The sequence below is a fragment of the Anser anser genome (genome assembly GCF_964211835.1).
Source record: "Anser anser genome assembly, chromosome: 2".
In the NCBI taxonomy this organism is placed as follows: Eukaryota; Metazoa; Chordata; class Aves; order Anseriformes; family Anatidae; genus Anser; species Anser anser.
The window spans coordinates 155,888,429-155,909,168 of record NC_139721.1 but is presented as its reverse complement, the minus strand read 5'-3'; the positions used below and the strand labels follow the sequence as shown (position 1 = coordinate 155,909,168).

Below are 20,740 nucleotides of genomic sequence, written 5' to 3'. Positions count from 1 at the left end.
AAATCTAAAGTTGATACAAGAAGAGATGTAAATAAATTGACTTGTATACGTTTAGTTGAGGAATTAGAAGAAGTTTCTGAGCTATAAGAACAAGCAAGTCCTGAACAGATTTTCAATGAGAAACTGGGGGGGAAACAAAAAAACCAACCAAACAAACAAAAAAACCACTGTGCAACATATTCATGAAAGTGATTGTACAATATGACATGGGTAATAACAAGTGATTGGAATATGTTCCCATGCAGGATGTAAATATTAATCTCAGAATTAAGCCCAACACGGTGTGACTACCACAAAATTTGTTTAGGATTCACAGCTGGATACTACAACTGAAATTTCCATGCTGTTATATTGTCCACGTATTGCCCCCACCTTACCTCTTACTCAGAGAAAAAAATGTAACCGTAAAATCTTGGTCCTCTCCAACTAGAAAGCCTGTGTTGAAAGCACCACATCTATCAAATTTATCTTGGGTTATAAACTAAAATTAAAGGGTTGACTCATTTGGGTGAAATACCTTTATTTCCTTAGAATACTGTGGATAGGAGATAAACTATTAAAATCCTCCAAGTCCTCTGAAGTTCTCCCAGAATACGTGTGCTTGATCAGAAGGAAAGGTGAGTTATCCCAAAATTCTTTGGGAAAGGATAAGAGCGACTCATGTTATCATAGTCCTACAGACCAGACTGTGAGATTACTCTGAACATTATGAGACATACATCACGAATGTTATGAGATGTAAGCCAAAGATGGTGTGGCACCACTGTTAGAGTAAAAAATCACTGTTAGAATGGAAAATCACAATTGACTTCATCATCTGACTTTATAAACCAATAGCACACCAAATATCAATTACCCTAGTAAAGGTATAACAAAGGTATAACAAAGGTATAAAGCATATCATAATGCAAGTAAACTTTTTTGTAATAGTTCAGAACATTTTAGGAAAGAAATGGTCCTGTGGTATGAAATCTGGGGAAGTGGAATACTCCCAGGGCACAAGGCAATTCTAGCTGGAGGAAATGGAGCACAATCAGTGAATAAGGCAAAAGCATCAACATACACGTTATGGAAGGCAAGCAAGCGGGGAGGCCAAATCAGTTCTCAGAGGTTCCTGGATGTGGGAGTCCCAGGCTACAAGCCCTCTGCCACTAGTATTGACACAGGAATGGATTGTCCACTTTGTCCCTTTTGTCCCCCCTCAAACGCTGCAAGTCACTGTGAGTTTCACCTCCAAGTCAAATGTCACGGTTAAGCTTCAGTGTTAGTGGTTTGCTGTCACAGTTGTGCAAATGGTGAGCACCTTGTCAAGCCCTCAGATACTTCCTGAAATCAAATGCTGAACTTGTCTCTTGTGAGTAACAGAAAACCACAAACCAGCCTTTTCATGTTCCCTTATCACATTAGATCTTACAGCTCTTTCTCTATTCTTATAATGAGCCAAAGTAAACCTATTTTTCATGCGTTGCCATTAACCTGTAAAATTTGCATTTTCTCCTTTGTTAGACAGAAGAGTTTTGGAGCCCTTGGTGATAACCATTGATAGTCATTGCTCAACATTTTAAAATGTGCCTATTTAAACTTGGTAGGACTATTTTGCAGGTTTTGTTTTAGTGTTTCTCCAGAGTGTTTCGCGTGCTTTCTGCAAAGAAAATAAATAGATCAAATATTATGGCAGCACAAGTTGGTCAATTATTAGCTTTTGCATACCCAGATCATGGCCTTTCTTTACAAGGACACATGTTAATATATAATAGGAGTGTGCCTCAGTTCTTTTTAAATCGATTTTTCAGATGCATATTGCAATCTTATAAGGTCAGCTGGCAAATAAGGTGACTAAAGAGAGGCCTTTGAGAAAAAGAAGCCACTAGACACACAACTGGAGCTAAACATAGGAAATTTTTTTAAATTTTGTACGAGTCCCAGGCTGACATTTGATATACACCTCATCAGCCTCACTTAAAAGTGGGTGAACTGTGCATAGGAGAGTTTTAAACTGCGATTCTACACTTCTCAGATCAGAGTGGGCCAATTTTATAAGCCATTTTTTCAGGCTACTGATGCCTACCACAGCTGTGCCTATCCCTGTGGAGATGTAGTTGCTATTTAGCATACAATATCATTTTCAGGATGTCGAAATAGTAACAGTGGAGAAACTGCAAACAAGTTTAATCTGATTTTGTATACAGCAGGTGAGGTGGCATGGAATCCAAAATGTCCAGGCAAAATACACACTGCAATCAAAGTTTGCATGGCAGGGGCAGAACTAGGAAAATAAGAGAGAAAAATATTTTATTCCAAGACAGATTAAGGCAAATCAGAGTTTCCTGAACCAAAAGATTCCACCATATAGTCACAGATAAAAATGCCCAGAGAAGAACTGGACAGAAAATTAAGGAACAGTAGCCAGAAAAAAAAATAAAAATAAAACTGGCTTATGCGACTAGAAGACAAAGACTGGGGAAAAAAGAAAAAAAAATAGTAGTCTGGACTCACCTGGTTCACTGGGGAGACTTTTGATAAGATAAAGAAAATCATATCAGAACAGTCCAGTTCAGGCTTCAACAAACTGCCTGAACTTTGTACTGTTGTACCAGATATGGGGCAGTTTTAATGCAAGAAGGACTATACTACAGGTCATCATAGCATGCTGAGACCACGTTTGTTCTGTACCAAGTTCAAAATCTTACAGAGCTAAAAGCACCTAAACAAGGTTACACCAGAGTTGTAAAGGTAAGAGAATTGAACCCTCCTATACACAAACCTGCACACATAAACAAAGAACTCTTGAGTGGTACATTTAATATATCTAGTGGCTAAACTCTCCCATCTCTTTGCTAAGCAGAGGTGTGAGGGGCTTAGAAGGAAAAAGGTCCTCATAACTAACAGGAGAGTTCCCCAAACCCTCTTTCTAGAAACTCCACTTCTCAGTTTTGATATCCTTTTACCTTCAAGTATCAAATCTAAATTACTAAAAATGAGCTAATTTCAGCTGCATTTTCAAATGAGATTATAATAATAATACATTATTAATGAATTGGATATTATATATTTATAATATATTTGAAAAAAATAGCATCCTGTCTGAAGGGGCTTGTAAAGGAAAAAAGAAAATAATTAAAAAACGAAGCAAGGAATGTGTTCTAATCAAAATGTATGACAGAAAAAGTAATTAAGTACTTTATAGAGAACACTGTACAGAAGTGACATGATCTCCTTCATTACCATGAGTCTGTGGATCCTAGCACAAGAAATAAGAAGGGAAAGTGTTACCGGGAGTAGGTGACAAGACAGTCTGCTTTAGGCTAGGATAGCTGTTCCGCAAGACTCTGGGAACTCTCTTTATCAACAGGAACATGAAAGATGCAGCTCTAAGATTTTCTAGGTGTACCAAATCTGATATAAACTGCAGAAACTAATCAGTCATCCTCATACTGGATGAGATATTGGAGCAGCTATGAAAGGTCTTTATTGCCAAGCACAATCTTAGTGACAGATCTTGTTGTATCATTTTGTAATTTTCTCCATTACTGAAAATCTTGTGTTCTTAAGTACTGTTTTATCTTTAATCTTCTCCCACGATAAAGCAGGTTCTACACATCTGGCAGTTATCAAATGCAGCACTCCTTTCAGCATCATGAATCAATTACTTGGTGGGTAAATGGCAAATCCTGGAATACTTACCACACGCCACCTGTGGGACTCCCACAGGTCACCAGCGGGATTTACCATTGAGCTGCAAGGTCTGAGCCGCGGGCAGGCAACACAAATTCCTCCGACGAAAAGAGACAGACAGCAAGTTTGAGTTGGAGTGTCCTTGGCACAGTAAAGTAATGGAAGAGCTGGAGATTTACAGTCACCATTACAATGCTATTTCTTAAGCTGACAATCTAAATCACATCTCAGTTTATATTGATGAGATTCTCTCATGTTACATGTCTCATGTGACAGATAAGTGAAATGCAGGTGAATCTAATTAGATCCAGAAACTTGACAGGAAATAAAGAAAAATGGTTTTGGAACTGTCTGGGTAAATCTAGGACAAACTTGAACACAGCAAATGTTTTTCTGTTTTATTCTCTTGGGGCTTAAAGTGTGTTCATCCGTAGTTTGGGATTGTGTCCAATTGTTTTATGAGTTTGTTTTTCATTTTGTTGCATCAGAAAAAATCTATATAGATACCTGGAAACCTTAGATAGCCAGGTGTCTTTTAGCAGTAGAGACTTTAACCTGGTCACCCAACACACACACGTTTTTGAAGGGTAAGGTTTCTAGCTCTTAACAGCTGTGAGCAAAACCTCAAGAATTGCATCAGTACAGACAGACAGGTCAGCAAGGAACCTGGAATATGATTTCTGAGACTCATACATCAGCTCGAATGCCTCCTAATGGCAATTTGAAGGACAACATTGTTAAGTAAGTTAATCATTAACTTATTAATATGGTTATCAGTTATAATTTTGTTCATTATTGTTTCTATAAGAAAACAAAGACGGATCAAAACTTACACACAAATGCCTTCCTTCGTTCCCCAAACTGGGTGATATATCTGCTACTGTACCACATTCCCTACCTTCCAGTCAGGAAGAAACCAATCTGGCAAAATAACAGACCTCTGCTGGCAGTTTTCTTGCAGGCAGTTTCGGGATGTTTACTGCCAAACCCCTTGAGACCTGCCTGTCAAGGGTACTGTGTGCTCATGCTTCTGGCTGAAGTGGGGGCTACAGCAGGTCCCCCTTGCCCCTGTCCCTCGCACGGACCTGATCCCACATGGTTCATTCACCACCACTGCCATTGGAGGCCTGAGGAATGAAGAAGGAAGGCAACAGGCTCATCCACTGTGGGAGTTTTGCTTAAGAGAATTCTTCCAGGGGCTGAGTTCTGTGCTACTGTATCCTCATAGCTAACTCAAGACTCGCAAGGCTTTTCCATTTCACAGGGCTGTGGAATGATAAAAGGTTTAATTCAGATACACTGAAGTAATAACATAACGTGCTACATATCCTTGAAACATTCTCCGTGAGCCAAACGGAATCAGACAAAAATGTTTTAAAAAGCCATAGGTGGAAAAACAAAGCTGTCTTTTCTTCTGTTCTGAGTCAGCTTTGGTAGGAAGGGATATACTGCCAAAACTGCACAATAATTCTTCTGCTTTCAGATGTGGAAAAGAGTTAGAACTGAGTTACAAGAATATTGCATTATAAAAGGATGATCTGAGAAAGTACACATCCTGAGGATTACACAAATGTCACTGACCTTACAGTTCCTCCCAGTTTTGTTCAGGCTCTGTCTGGACAGCATATAAAATATTGACGATCTAGTATCTGGAAAGAGATAAACATTTAATTCCAGGTGAACACTTCTGCTTATGGAGAAGCCCATTGCTGTCAGTAGTGCTTGCTGTGTACACAAAAGCGTGGTAACTGTAGTCTAGCTACAGCATCAGAGTTTTGGGTCCTGACTTTCCGAACTGCTCAGTACAGTGCTCCAAGAGCAACCTCTAGCAGCTGGAGTGAGGCGGCTGAATAATTTTCAGACCAGGCCCATAGCACCACATTGGACTGGGCCTTTCTGTCTTAAACTTTGCATGACAGGGCAATGTGCATTGCTATTACTCTAAGGGAATTTCTCTCCTTCTGTTTTTGCCAACAGTTTTGGCTACCAAAGACTGCTGTGGAAAGAAAAAAATATATATTTCCCAGCTTACCCTCTTGCTTCCAACCCCTCGTCCCTAGAACACACATTTTTTAAGCACCTTTCTGCGCAATACACAAAATAAAGCAGCTGGCTGCCCAGAAGGCCTCACCCAAGACAAAACAGTAACAGTCCTTCAGTTAATCTGTCTCCCTGGCTCCACCAGACGCCAAGGAATCCAGAGCCTCCCAGGCTTCTGGGAAGCGAGCAGATGTCCTAAAATGCCGTAGGTCAAATCATTTAATGTTTCTTTGCTCTCCTCGATCTATAGCTGCTGGGGTCCTGCTAGTCCTCAGCCTGATGGGGAATGCTGATGCTCCGGTAGCTGTGCTAGCTGGCAGGATGCTGTCACTGCTAGGATTGCGCTGCTCCTCTTCACACAGCCAAACGAAATCACCTCCCAGACTGCGTTCCAGAAAAGGCTAGGAACTGAAATTGCCCCTTTGTAAAAAAAAAGGGTGGGGGCACAAAAAAAAAAAAAAAAAAGGCAAACAGGAATGTACGTTTAAGTCGTTGTGGTTCTTTGCTTGTTTTTGTTTAGCTCAACCCTTGTGGTGTGTTGGAAGCAAAGACATAGCCTTGAGCTAATGCCTGCAGATTAAAATGTAAGGTCGATCGCTATCAAAAACGTGTGACCTTTGTGACCTAAAACAAAGCTCTGAGTAATCATCGCAAGTGGCAATATGCAAATTGAAGAGTTAAACATCCTTAAGCCATCAGGATGACGCTGCCAGGTAGAGCACCCAAACCTTCAGTTCCTCTACAGCTCTGCCAGCTAAAAGTTTTTACTTTTCATGGTCTACACTGGCTTTCCTCTCAGGGCTGGATTTCACTGTTACATGTGATGATGATTTTAGTGTACCACTCTCTCCACATTCCTTTGCTGTTAGCAGCAACTACTCTTGCCATTTCGGTCCTGTGCCTGAGATACCCATATGGATCTCTATTACTAGAAAACGAGAAAATCTCACAACCTGTATACACTTACTTCCCACTACTCCTTATCTCCCTTCCCGGTAGGTCAGGGACATCTTATTATTGCCATTGAGGAGCTGAGGAAGGGAGGCCCAGTGAGCAGTGATTTGTACATGACGTCTGGTGGTCTAAGAAGAAACTGAGCATGCATCTACCAGAGATGCTGGTTGGAAGCCAAACCAGATGACCATGTTTGAACCAAACAGAACTAAATTCAATAAAGGCCCTCTGCAGCTTTCAGTACGATGTTATTTATGCCTTGAAATAGCATATCTGTTCCCCAGATCTTCCTATCCAATTATTTAAAGGCTTGGTCCAACAGAGATAACATACAGAACCTGACTGTCAAAGATCTGCTGCCAGCTGCAGTCACCTGCAGGGACTGGGAAGAAAGACACATCTGATGATAGCATCAAGACTTTGGCTGAGACAGTCAAGCTTCATAAAGCTGTCATTGTTTGAAACGGGATGTCTGTTCCTTCTGCATCAAGATGGAACCAGCGATGATCCATCCCCTGGATTTTACCCAAGGAAAGGCCAAAGAGAGACGTGAAAAACAAAGGAAATGAGCAGACCGCTGCTGCCTGCCTCTGCCCCCAACCACAACCCACACATGCTCAGTTTGTTGTTTTGGCAAGGAGAGCAGGCACTGAATAAGCGAGAAGAGCTGAAACTGGCAGAACAGTCAGAAAAGTATTTAGAGGTTGTTTATGTATGAATGATTGCAGGGTGGGAAGGGCAGACATCTTCTATTTGGATACATCAGGTAAAGCCCTGGGGGCAGCGCTGAAAACAGAGCCCTTTGCAATCAGATGAGTAACATGATCCTGGCCTGCTTTCTCTTCTCCCTCTGTGCCGATTCCAAGTTATAGTCAAGCTTTGCCTTGGAGTCCTACCGAACATTAAATTCGCAGGCATTTGTTAAATCCTGCTATAGCCCAGAGGATGCCTACTACTTTAATCCCCTTTGTTAACAACTCTCAAATTTTCTGTGTTGTAGCCAAGATTCGCTTGCTGGCTCCCTCTTGAGAGGCCTTGGAATATTTATATGGTCTACTTACCTCCTTCTGAAGTACTGCTATTCAGCCTCCTATAAAGGAGGAACAAGCCCTTCACTAGGAATATAGATATGACACCACCAGCTATGCCAATCAGATTCAAATCCTGAGTTATAAACAAGAAAACAGTCCGAACGCAATGCCCATTTTCCACAACTAATAATCTGACTCAGAAATCACCGTTATTTGACATGTCAGATGTCGCACTCTTCCCTTTATTGTGAGGACTGAACCCTTTGTAGGCACAGCCACTGCGGGGCAGTAACACATAAGCATTCACCGATGCACCCGTCTTAGTGTGCCTTGCATCTCCCAGGATGCTGCTGAGGCTGGTTAAGTCTTGTTACCCTCTGCCTACAGACAGGGGGCAAACGCAAAGGTTACGTGGTAACATCCTCTGCTGTGAGCAGATTTCACCAACCGGGGTGACTTAGTGACTTGGGAACAATTACAGTTTTTGAAGGTAATGCTGAAATAAGACAGCACCAAAACTGCTTTTCATAGTTTATGTGTCTATTCTGAGAGATGTTGTCAACAGCTCATAGCTTGAGGATGTATGAACTTAGTTGCACACGGTGCCAAATTATATGTTCTCAGGAGGATCACGCCTACATGCAAACAGGCAAGTTGCTATTTGCTTTTGCCATTTTCCCAGAGGAAATGATGGTGCCAGACAAGTGTGAGCAGACCAACCTCATATAGTATGTGAGGCTTTGTGGTTTCAAACTCTGGAAGTAGAAATGACAAGTACTCCCACTACACCTCGTATAATTTCCCAGGGAAGCAGAACGGTGACTCTAATTCAGGAGAGCAGGAGATCCCCCTCCCATATCAAGTCTCTGGGCTCAGGTACACAACAACTTTCTAAATGTAAATCAAGGTTTTGTTAGAATTTCTCACTGTTCCACATTGCCCTGGATTCCTCGAGCATTTGTACTCAGCTTAAAGGTAGATTTGGCCCAGAGCTGAAGAATGGAGATTGCAACTGATAGTAGGCTGATGATGAAGAGATAACTACTGGAGCTCATAACCATCACCTAGAGACATAAGTAAACTGAAAGTATACAGTAGCTATTTTTTTCCAAGTTGGGATTCTTGCCATCAAAATGAAGCCAAGGAGATCATTAAACCTGGCTTCGGTAAAACACTGAAAATTCTACCTACCTACTTGCTAAAACCAGGAAATCAGATGCTACAGCCACTGCTGAGGATCAATTTTAAGCCAGATCTCTGACATTAAGCACTACGGTGCCACTGTTTACTGCGGCAGTCTTTGTCTTGTCTGACATTCATTATTTGATGGACCAAGGTTTCCTGAGTTTAAATATATTCAATAATGAACATGAGCTTTATTTAATACAACTTAGTCACTGAGCAAGAAAAGAACCTAGTTTTCAGTTTATCTCTGTAATACATAATGCAAGAATTTTCTGAACCTTTCCTTTGCCCTCTAAGCATAGATCCCATGAAACAAAACCTTTATTTCAATCAAAATTTGCACTTCTTGCTAGACTAGCAGATGAATTGGCTTACCATCCCAAATAAGCAGATGAAACAGATTTGCTTAATGAGCTCGGATAAGAGAGGGAATGAAGGAAGAGGAAAAAGTAAAACTAGCCTCACAGTAATTCAAATACATTAGCTAGGCTGCTTCATTCTTCTTTCTGTAGGTGCCAAGGTATGAGAAGTAGACATTGAAAGGTAACTGATAAGCCACCCAGGGGTTACTCAGTCTGAAGATAACACTACAGACTATGCCACATAGAGAGCTAGCTCTGTGTGTAGAAGCCTGAATGTCAGAAGCAACCTGGACCTGACAGTATAGAGCTTTCTGAAGGTTAACTGATCCTCCTTCGGAGCAGGGTGAAGACAACAACCGAAGACAGTACAGAAGCTACACGCCTCCTCATTCAGAGCACCAGGACTTTTAAAGACCATGCAGCTCTAACTCCAAGAATTAGCAGGCTGAATAGCTGCCCTGTTCCTGACGTGCAGTTTTCTCCCAGGTTGATGTGACAGATGGGTGCTGCAACAGGCAGGAATCATATTCAGAATCTGGCTGGGGGAGCATGACAAAGGGCTCACAATCTACACGTCTAGTTCTTATTCTGCCCACCATTAGGTTACCCTAGCTTTCTAACAGGACTTTAAGAAACCTTGCTAGTCTCTCACTTTTTTTTTTTTTTCCTTTATCTTTTTCATGGGCCATTATGGGATAGAAAGAACTAAACTTTTCTGTTTGGACTTTGTTTTGGTCAGGTTTAGGGAGTAAGTATTTTTTGATATAAGTCCCCACTCATATAAAGAATTGTACTTGGAAAGAAAATTTCTGAAGATTTTAGCTAAAAAATCTTTTTTTTTTTTTTTTGTCTTGTATAGACAGTAAATACCTTACACACATGGAAAAGTATACTTATTTTTGTTGTTGTTTTGACTAGTATGGAAAGTCACAAAGCATTTAAGATATGCTGGCTAACTTCTGATTTTGGAAAGGGGGAATATATTTGATGTTGCTAACCAACCAGCTTTGCATCACCCTTTGAAAGGTAAAATGATTGCAAAGTTTGATATGGCTATACATGACTGGCTACAAGAAGGGCACATTTGTTTCAAACCTCAGTTGAAACAGATACATTAGAAGGGAATAATCTTAGGAAGATCTCCAAATCCAGTCCCTTTATGACAACTTTGCAGCTCTCAATCCGTTTTTGAAATCACTAAATTGCACATCAAAACATGTGGGGCAGCGTACTTCTGCCAAAAAAGTGGTAATAAAACTGACTGGGAGATACATTTCCCGAAGGGAATTCAGGCTATTCAACACATTGCTTACCCTGTGTATTGTTGTGGGGACCCACCTAGTGAAAGCATGAAGAATTGCACCAAATCAGGAAAGGAAAGAAAGAGAATATTGAGCCAAGGAGACAAATAATTGAACAATATAATTTAGAAGCTTGCAAGTGGTGAAACATGTGGCTAGACATGAGAAACCGCAAATTCCAGCCAAACTACATCTAACCACCATCTGGTATTGCTTTGCAACTCTCAGATAACATGGCTCTATAATATGGTAGAGCAGAAACTTGCATTTAAAAGAGGGGATAATATATTTTGGTTTAGCTCAAATTGGTACGGTGCCATTGGGCATCTTTGGGACGTATGCTCAGTATTACCAGTCTGAGAACTGTCACAAACAGGAGTTGGTCTCTGTAAATTCAGAATGGCTTTACTAAAAATCACTAGAAGAGATTTCTCTTTCTCTTTTAAATTTTAATCTGGAAATATAAGACAACTTTTTACACATACGTCAAATTTTCAAGGTCTTATTCCTCTGTCCACAAGGACTGGAGGCTTTCATTACAATGAAAGGTGAATTTCTGACCTTATTTCCTTTGGCAGCAAAGGCTATAAGAACAACACTAGTATTGTTTGGTTTACAACATATTTTTACATAATGAAATGCTGCAAATTTTGTTACAACCAATACTGATCTGTTCAAAGGGATTTTGCCCTCATTTCCTAAATGCCCTGTCCTCACTCATCTAATTCACAAGAGAACCAAAACTTTCATAATTAATCAATCTCCAAAATATGTCGACATAAAAATCAGCCACCTAACTAAACCCTGGTATTTTCTCTTAATGATACGAGATGACATGATCTTTTTTCCATCATAAGGACATACAAAAGGGGCAGAGATTTCATATTCAGAAAATATTGAAAATAGCTTGTGAATGAAAACATCTGCCTTTTTTTTGCCATCTCAAGATCCCACAAAAGAAAGTTGCAAATATTGAGTATCCAGTTACAAATGGCTATGTTATAAGGTAGGAATTCCCCCCAAACCTTAATATCACTTGCTTTAGATTCTGCTTATGTGTATACATTTTTAGTTCCACACAGTTTATGTGACTTTATTTCCAGAAGAGTCCTGGAAAACCAGCCCCACAGAACCACTTGCTAGCATCGAGTACTGCCACTTACGGTCGGTGAAGAGCCATGCCAGTTTAGAGGCAAGAACATGATTTTAGTTTATCTCATCCTTATTACAGTGTTCTTCTCTCTTCCTTGACAAGACTATTGCAAGAAAATCCCGACTCTTCTAAATCTCCCTCATGCCAACTAGCTTAATCTCAGACCTTGAAAATATTTTATTTCTACTTTTTTCTTCTCCCAGTTTTCAGGATACTACTAGGTAATTCTGAGCATTTCCATAACAAGGAATACTTTTACCATTTTCTGCTTAAATGTCTGCAAATGCATTTGAATACAAAAAGCTCTACCTGAAAACCAGGACTCTTGTGTGAGTCTGTCCTAGTAGTCAGAGCATTGCTATTTGGGGAAACAGGGATTCTGTTCATGGTTCTGGACTAAGAAGCATTAAATCATGCAGGCCATACATGCCTTCTGCCTACACAGCCACTTCTGCCTCCAAAAGAAATGGAAGTAGGCACTAGAACTGGAATGGCAGTCCTTAGGAGCAGTCATTTTTGACCCCAGAAATAGGAACAGAAAGCCTCGCTCCCTAAGGCCTTCCTCTTTGGCTTGGCACCTTGTGGTCCTCCTTTCTCCTTCGCAGAAATAGTCCCTTTTCTCTTGTCCCTTCCCTGCTTCTCCTTCCTCTTCTCAGCAGCCCCAAGCAAGTAGAAAATGCTGTAAGAAGAAGAAGACAGGAGGTATTGCCGCTTGTGGCAACCGCAGTTGAGACGTGACTGGAAAGGGCAGGTCAGGGGGTCCTATAACTCTCAAGGTGGTGTGGCAGAGACATCTGGGTGAAGAGGGAGACACCTCTCTGCAGCTCTCCAAAGCCTCTCCAAGCCTTCCTTCCACCTATAGCATCCACAAAATACTGCTGACCTCTTCCAAACTGGGATTTCCATGTGGGATCCCCATCACCACCCCCCTTTGTGACTTCTCTTTGCCTGTCACCCAGCATCCCCCAAACCCTGCTACTGAAAATGTTACTCAAAACTGAGATTCTTTTTATTGTAAATAGCAATTAGACCCTAAATGGCACTGCTACCAAGCCCCCTTCTCCAGCTTTGCAGCTTTCTGTAGCTTCCGTTTACCATTTACGCTTTATTCTCCTCTATCAACGCCTCGGATGTTTTATCCTGCTCTGACCATGTACAACAGAACGAAACAGTGGAGCTTTATAACACCAGGGGGCATCTTACAGCCTGCGCAGAATGTTACATTATCCCCTTGTCCAGTGCAATATCTGTCCAGGATAGATTTTAGCAGTATTTATCTTCCGTTTTCACCATTTTCCTTAGGCTGTATACTTCTTTCAGAGTTTGACATTTTCAGACAGTGCAATAATGGCTTCCTCCGGTCATTCATTTAATTGCCTACTAATAATCCTTCACTAAAATCATTAACACAAAGGTCATGTTATTTGCATTAGGGTTTTTTTAATAGTCCAAAAAATTATCTTGAGCTTTTAAATATTTTTTAAATGATAAAATAATGAGTAAATGTAAAAGTAACTGCACAGCACTTTGATTCTGCATAGACCAATTAGAACATTCGTTTTCTACTTTGTTTTCATAATTTATTGAATTCAGGCTTAAGGCATTTACAAAACTTACATTTTAGAAAGACTGCTTGTGGTAGCCTCCCCTAGCACATTCATCTGGTAAACCACAAGTCAGTAATGCAATGAAGAGTATGTTGCTGATGGCGATCCTCTTTTGTTTTGTTTTTTGTACTGGCACTGTGCCTACAAAGTGTAAGAGAAGTCGGGTGTCCTTGTTTGCAGTGACACATAATTGCCCAGTAAGAAACTGTGTTTGGCCACAAGCGCTTCTAATCTAAATAGATAAAATAGATATAGGATGCGGGGGTACAAATTTTATCACCATACTGCACATAATAAATGAAGTCATCAAGCAATAAACCCAGACTAATAGAGGGAGCCTTGAGGGACAGTCATGTCTCTAATTCTTGTCTTCTCAGCTGTAAGAATGTGATTTCAGTTTCTCACATATACATAATAAGATGGGAAACACAACTATCTTTGAATTTCACATATCATCCTTAGAAAAACAATACAAAGATGAAGTATGTCGCTAATATATCTCAGGCTTCTGGAAAAAAAAAAAAGAAGAAAAAAAAAGGAAAAAAAAAGAATGATCTAGTGTGTCAGTTTCCAAATGGTTGTATAGTTTTTCATGAAGATTGTAACATCTTGAAAAGTTTTTAGTGGGGGGATTACACAAACAGCAGACTAGAATGACAGACTGTGGAGGGAGTGGTGGAAGAAGAAAGGGTACAAGACCAGTTCACCATCTCCATCTGTGATTCTGTGATTACAGCAGATAGTAAAGTTGCTACAGAGCAGCAGGAACTGCCTCCAGTTGGTTATGAATCAGCATAATTCTGTAAAACCAAAGGAAAAAATAGAACTAAGATGAAACTACAAATATTACCAGATAACCTTTTGCCTGTTACGCATACTTCTTTTTATGCTTTTCTCAGTGCTAGGAAAGTGAAAGCTCCATCCTTGAGAACGCAGAAAATTAAATTTCAGTATGAAAAAAAAAAGGCTCAGCATCCTGTTGTACAATAGGTATGGGACTCAAGGTTAAGATATTCCTTAGTGAAAGATACTAGGAGGATTACACCAGCTATGAGGAAGACTTAAAAGATGGCAGCACAGACGTGCCACAACTCAGGCCTTAGCATTCTTGTCTCAGTTTGAACCCTGTCTAGCCCCTGTTTACATGACATATATAAAGGTCTTGGTTTCCAGGCTTCAGGAAACCTGAATCTTTCTCATTTACTTACCTATGAAAATTAAATTTCAGACATTTTCATCAAAATAGGAAGACGGAGTGATGCAGTGATGCAACGGAGTGAGCACTGAAGGACTCCATTCTATTTTTCTCTCTGTGGCTGCTCTGCTGGATGACCTCAAATAAACAACTTCATCTTTCTGTGCTTTAACTTCCACATCTGTAAAAAGAAGACAATGAGACTGATCTCCTCTGCAAAGAAATTATTTTCCTCTTCTTACCTGGGTGTAAAAGCAAAGGTGGAAAGAAACTCTGGGTATGATTCTAAAATAGTTCATTGGGAAAATGCCAATTCAGTTATGAGATTTCTGGGTTTTACTGATTGTTTTCATTCTCAGAACTTTGCAAAACAGTCCAAAGTGGAACAGAAATCAGCCCAGGCTGGCCCAGACCCTAAGTTTGTGAAGTGATCTGAGCACAGTTGAGCAATGCTGGACAGAATCTTTAGCCAATTACCTCCCTTTACAGATTCCAAGGAATGTTTTATTTCAGGAAAATGACAGAAAATGTAACATCTTGCTCCCAGCTCTTAGCAGTGAGAACTTCTGAATACCAAAAACAGACAGAATTTTGTCAGCAACACTTCAAAGCTAAAACACAACTTTTCCACAGTTCTGGTAAGACTCTACCGAAAATATCCAAAAAAAGTCAAAGCATGCTGACTTATTTATTAAATAAGCCCAGCCCAACAGGACAGCATTAGTGCTAAAAATTTATTCATCCCAACTGGAAAATGAGAGTTATTTTAAGTGCTAGAGGCTGTGATAGTCTGCTTCCTCCCCCACGTCCCCAGCCTGACCTTGTGATTTCTATGATAATCCTGCTCGAGCAATAACCACCGGTGGCAGACGTGATGGATGTGTCTGGGTTGTGATGGCTGCATCCATCTCAAAGTGGATTTGGTGGAGACAGACAACATCACACCAGCTGAAAGCTAATTTGAGCCATGCACCCACCTAACCACAGTTGATGAATGTCCAACTCAAGCCAAATTTGGCAGAAACTAATACCTGCAGCTGGTATGCAAATATGACTATTAGTCCATTGTCTTACCCCATAAGTGGTGAGCAGCCCAAGAGCCCTTTGAGCTCACCTGCACAGCAGTGGGCTGTTTTTTCCTTGAGTAGGGCTGCCTCTCGAGGTTACGCCTGCCGCAGAGATCACTCAACACTGGAAGACTCCTTTCTGCAACAGACCCTTGGTAACTGACTAATAGCTTGCTAAACTTTGTCTGCTAAGATGATATCTTAGATCAATTGTGCACGTGTAATCCTTTAGACATACACTGCTGACCAAGTCTGGGACTAGGACTGGATCCAGCCACACTGAGGCTCTTCTAAGTAGGAGTTTAGAAAGCAAGGGGGCCCTCTCTGAACCTTGTGACCCCAAGGAGGGGCTCCCCAGCACATCTGACTTACCCTGTCCTCTATCCTAGAAATAACCTAGTGTACCTTGCCATCAATGGAACTTTGTTAAGATGCATAAGCTTTGTTAAATCACTACTTTATATCAAATACACCATATTGCAGCTCCTGGCTTCCAAGTGAAGCGTATATCATTTCCACCTGCGACAGAGAGCGAGAAGAAAATTCCTTCAGCTTTCCAAGTCATCTACTTATCATTCAGATTTTCTACTTATTTTTCTTTCTAATTTCTTTAGCCTGAATCTTAGCCTGAATTCTCCATTGGCAAGTTCTGCTATTCTAACAAGACCAAACTGGTCTGATTCACAGGAGAGTGTGAAGTCTGGCATCAACCAAACTTGTTTTGATCTACCTTTGTGAAAAAAAAATAATATATATATATATATGTTTTCAGTTACAGGATCTAATAGCTTAAAAGTTGTTATTCTGGTGGCTTCATCAGCAGTATCTGTGGTTGCCCCAGAACTCTTACCCAACACTTATCTTCTAGGCTTAGAGATTTATGAAACAACATTCACTGTCACTACCCATCAATGCATCATTATACTATGTACTGTGAATGTAAAGTTTCATGTAATCATTATTACAAATAACATCTGAGTGTCTTAAGAAGGTTTTTCGTATGTAATCACCTGTCTTCTTCCCCTAAATCAATACCAGTCAAATCATCTCAATGGTTTGACTACCTAAGGAAACTTAAGAAAACAGCATAATAAATGCAAGTTTACCAGGTACAACCTGGCAAACCTCTAAGTTCTGACACCTAGACTGAAGTGTCCCTACGTAGATATCTTCATGTGAGTCTAAGTTCCTCCTAGGGTCAATAGAGAATTTCTCAACACAGATAATAAGTGGAGAGTTATACAGATGTTGAAAAACACACTGATACATTTACTTTAAGGCTATCTGAGTAGCTTGCTACATCAGCTATGAGCAGGGTTCAGCTTGCTAACCATCAGCTTAGTTACAGGTACGATGGTCTGAGAAATCAAAGATGCCCCCATGAGACTGACAGATATGACAGGGGGTTTTTGTTGTTGTTGTTGTTTCTTTTTTAAGGAGACCTGCATCTTCTTGGAACAGGAGCTGGAGGCCAGGTACGAACCTCTGCAATGCCTAACATGGAATTAGATGCATGCATTTATGTAACTAAATCCCACATTAGTTCTCTACTGAGTATAAAGGGATCTTAGACATCTGGCTCACATGGAGACACCTACACGCTGAAACCCAAATTTAGGTGTTTTAGTTAATCTGACAGCTGAACCCACCCCTTTACTTGGAGATTTCCTGAGCTGGCAGCTGCATTAGCATTATGCTTAACGTGCCTCAAAGGACATTTTTTCCATGTCCGTTTCTAATCCGCTCAGGAGGACATTTATACTTTTGACCTCCATGATATACTTGCAGCAATTTACAACTGTGACTCAAGAGCAAACATCCTTTTGTTTCTTTTAAATTTATTACCTGAAAACTTCACTCAAGACACCTAAATCTTGTGCCACAGGAAACACAGAATTCACTTTTTCAATAGCAGAAGACTTTACACCATTACCGTGCTCCCTCCTACTCCTTTTCCAAGTTAAGTTGTTCTAGTTTATTTCAACTGTTTTTAGAGAAACAGTTCCACAGGTCTGCTCAACTTTGTGCTTTTCTAAGGAGGCAATTCCATATCTTTAATCAACTTGTCATTTTTCTCTGTACCTTTCTTGGTGCTTTAGGGAGAATTCCATACAATAACATTCAACATGTCCCAGCACTTCAGGTTTTACAACAGTATCGCATCTTATTCTTTGTTCCTGTCCTAACATACCTAACATCCTCTTAGCCTTTTCACCTACTACACAGCACAGAACTGATGTTTTCAATAGACTAGCCACAACAGCTCCACAGATTCTTTCCTGTGCGCTACTAATGAATTTAAGGGTATGTGGGATGAACTTGTTCTACGGGCTTTTCCTCAGTAGTAGGTAATAGTCTCTCTCTTCTATCCAGACATCTATAAAAATAGATGTCTGGATAGCTGTTCAGCTATCAAACAGCTGCAAAGCTGTTCAGAATATAATCTCTTTGAGATCTCCCCTAACTTTCAAATTTGCTGAAAAAGGCCCAAGAGTTCAAGAGCGTTTGAGAAGAGAGAACAGATCAGACAAACCCATATACATACATATTCTGAATTTTCATTTGACCTTCTATCTTATGGAAACCGGGTAAAAAAACCTGTGATATTTAACAAAAAATAACTGGAAGGAAAATTCGGGGAGCAACCAGATATGTGTCCTGTTTGCTTAAGTACTCTAAATAAAATGTCCAGTGCTTTCAAGGGCTTGTTTATCCATTCAAAAGCGTAATCATGTAGAAACTCTACTAGGCAATGCGCAGACTCTGCCTTTAGTCATGAACAGCCCCTACACAAACTATTATGCAGGAAATCACTGAAACAAATGTAATTTATCCCAGTTATTAAAAGAACAGTTGGTGTTTCCTCCAATCTCCTCCATCACAGCTGGTCAACTTTGTTCTGAATGATTTGGATGTAGAAGAATAATATACATTAATTCTATCTGGGGATATTCCTCTTCTTTTTCATAAAGTAAAGAGACAATTTAAGAAATTAGGCAGGACTTACAGAATATTTTTTGCAGCTCAGTGTCTCTTCCTCATATCATTTCTGTGTCTAAAATGTGCCAAGAGAAGGAACATTTAATAAATGAAATTTCAGTGCTTGAGTACTTATGGATCCTAAATTCTGACTATAAGCCACACTGACAGAGTATTACTTCAGGTTGCTATTTCTAGCCAGCATTTTTATATGAATTCTTGCCCCTTGCTGTGAACATATAGGAAGTGGAGCAATTAGTTAACACTAATGACTTATTGTAGAGCATATTAAATATTTGGGCTGGAAAGATTATAATTACCAGGGATTTTGAGAAATGACATATGTCTCAAGGTCCTTACAGTGAATGTCATTAAGAAGTAGCAGTTTATTAATTGTTAATAAAATGATAATCCAGGCACCAAGGAACCTCTTTTCAGTAAGAAATTAAAATAGCTATTTGGGTAGATTAAATACCTGGAATTACAGGGTAGGCAAGAACTGTCCAAACTAGAAGGACTACAAGGATAATCTTTCTGCAGAAAGCAGATAGCATATGCACTGAAGCTGCTTTTACTTGAAACAGCTTAACACACACCTACAATCCTCAGGCTAAATTATTACGAATGAGAGATCAAAGCTGCATATTAGCTATTATGAAATAGGAATTATGAGAAGCTGGCTGATGGGGTTGCTAACTATATGGCTACCTCATTTAATTGCACATATTACTTTCACCTTGATTGCTGCTGCCTCCTTGCCATCTGCCAGCTAACCCCTCCATGGACTGTCACTCCTTTTTTTCTCTTACTGGAGCTTCTGATTACATGCTGCCCTTTTGGTCCCTGTACTTCAATGCTATAACTAGTTTTTTTGACAAGTTCTGTTATTCTGCTCTGTTTGTGTTGTTACAAAACACCTTGTTGTAATGTCTGTATACCAGGGCTAATATGCACCAAATAATGCACTCAGGTATGTCAACCTTGTTTAATTTGCACTTTACTAAAATAAAACCTGCCATCCTCAAAATGTCATTCAGCAGCTATCAAAAGGTGCAGGCAGCTCAAGTTTTTGCATGTGGGTATGCTCAGAAAAGCTTCCAGTCCAGACTATGTTGAGGAAGTCAACACTTAGGTCATTCCTAAACCTCGCCAGGGTTTACAAACTCAACATGCCTTCCAGTATCACTCCTCAAAGGACACCCACCAAGTCAGGTTCTGCACAAATACAGATGAGTGATGAAGCTGCCCCACCACTCTTTTGTCTGAAAATCAGTGGTTAGATCACTTTCTCTGGATCTGAAAGATCTGAGGGTTCAACACTCCTTTCCACCTGGCAGGATGTCAACTCTTGTCCCTGTAGGTGTGCTTTAACTGCCACGCTCAGGTTATTTCAGCATTGTTGTGGTTGATTTCTCTCAGCTTTCTCTGTCTTCCTGCCCAACTGCTCCATTCTGCAGGCGATAATCACTGGGGCAGAAGTATAAGAGTGATAATAACTTTGTAAATGAACAGTTGGGGCCCGATTTCAGACTTTTGTTTTCTAAGCAAATAACCCATCAACCTCTACAAACCTGTTCTTTCGCACAGCTTAATACTAATTACACACAGAAAGCAGAACAGTTTTCAGAGGCGCTACTGAATATTCTCTGCTAGGACTGCTGCTAGTGTCAGGCAGGTATTTGTAGTTTCATCAGGGGGTGAAATTAGTCCCACACACGCCAGATAACTCCACGGCAAGGAAACCCACGCTATTTAACCCAAACATCCCCTGCTAGCCTGACCTCCAGCTGTCTATTTTCTCCCCTTCAGAGCCCTACAAGTACTTCCAGACACCCTTTAAGACCACGAAGCCTAAAGCAGGCACCTCCTGAGGGACTGGAGAGGGTTTTTGCCCTCAGAGAAAACTGCAAGCGAGCTCCTGGCTATCACCCTCAGGGTGCCCAGCGGGCTGTGCAGAGGTACAGCAGCTCGGGGGTGGCAAAACCGAACAAACCCAACCCTAACTCCGGGGTGGGGAGACTGAACCCACCCAACCCGACCCCCTGCGATGCTTCGGAGCCGCGCACGGCTCAACGGGGAGAAAAGGAGGGCGAAAACCCTGCCGCAAGCCCTCTGCCCGCGGCGCTCGCCATCTTCTCGAGCCGCCCCAGCCCCCCCTGTCATGGCGGCCGCGCCCCGGCCGCGTCACGTG

General features: G+C 40.7%; 1 long non-coding RNA gene across 2 annotated transcripts; it reads right to left on the bottom strand.

The window, feature by feature from the left end:
- Positions 1–3,108: 3,108 nt before the first annotated feature.
- LOC310894498 lies at positions 3,109–20,726 on the bottom strand. Of its 2 annotated transcripts, XR_014579954.1 has the most exons (5): positions 18,578–20,551; positions 15,618–16,089; positions 14,517–14,684; positions 5,257–5,324; positions 3,109–3,773 (listed from the first exon to the last, which is right to left on the bottom strand). It is a non-coding gene; the product is annotated as an uncharacterized lncRNA (long non-coding RNA). The 2 variants fall into 2 exon arrangements; XR_014579953.1 differs by lacking the exons at positions 3,109–3,773; positions 5,257–5,324; positions 15,618–16,089 and adding an exon at positions 13,260–14,108 and having other exon boundaries at positions 18,578–20,726.
- Positions 20,727–20,740: the final 14 nt, after the last annotated feature.